The 594-nt window shown below is 63.6% G+C and overlaps 1 protein-coding gene across 1 annotated transcript in view; it reads right to left on the reverse strand.

Annotated features, from left to right (window-relative positions):
* The window catches only part of IARS (isoleucyl-tRNA synthetase), a 319,713-nt gene that overhangs the window by 311,390 nt on the left and 7,729 nt on the right, over positions 1 to 594 (reverse strand). The gene's annotated exons all lie outside the window — the stretch shown is intronic.

Consider the following 594-nt stretch of genomic DNA (forward strand, 5'->3'; position numbering starts at 1 on the left):
TGGGAGCCAGCCAGAGGGGCGGGGAGGAAGAAGGAGGTAGGGGCACATGCAACAGAGCTCCTCCAGTCAGTGACTGCCCCCACAGCGCTCCACTGAAACTGAGCCTGCCTGGGGCAGCCCATGCTATGCTCCTGCCCACACCCGCTGGCCCCAGCCAGCACACAGCTTCTGGCAGGGCAGTTCCCAGTATTGCTGCAGCCAGCCAGGTTCACACTGTCACTAGGAGGTGAAGTGAACACAGGACGACCGGGCTGGCTGCAAGCCACACTGGGAGCAGCCCAACCAGAAGCTGCACGCTGGGTGAAGTCAGTATGCAGCTTCCGGTGGGGGTGTTCCCAGTGCAGCTTCAGGCAGCCAGGTGCTGCTGTGCTCCCCTTGCCTCCAGCAGCTGCTCCTCCTCCTCCCCCTGCTGGACCACTCTGGTCAAGCAGCGGGGGGAAGGGGGTGTACAGGGCATGGACACTTCAGCCCCATGGCTCCCACCCAAGGTAAAGGGAGCAGAGGAGCATCTGGCTGGCTGCACCCATGCTGGGAACAGCCCCACTGGAAACTGCATGCTGGCCAGGGCCCAAGGTGCCCCAGCAGGAACAAGTG

Source organism: Gavialis gangeticus, unplaced genomic scaffold (assembly GCF_001723915.1).
Source record: "Gavialis gangeticus isolate Ggan-Ray unplaced genomic scaffold, GavGan_comp1, whole genome shotgun sequence".
Taxonomy (NCBI): Eukaryota; Metazoa; Chordata; order Crocodylia; family Gavialidae; genus Gavialis; species Gavialis gangeticus.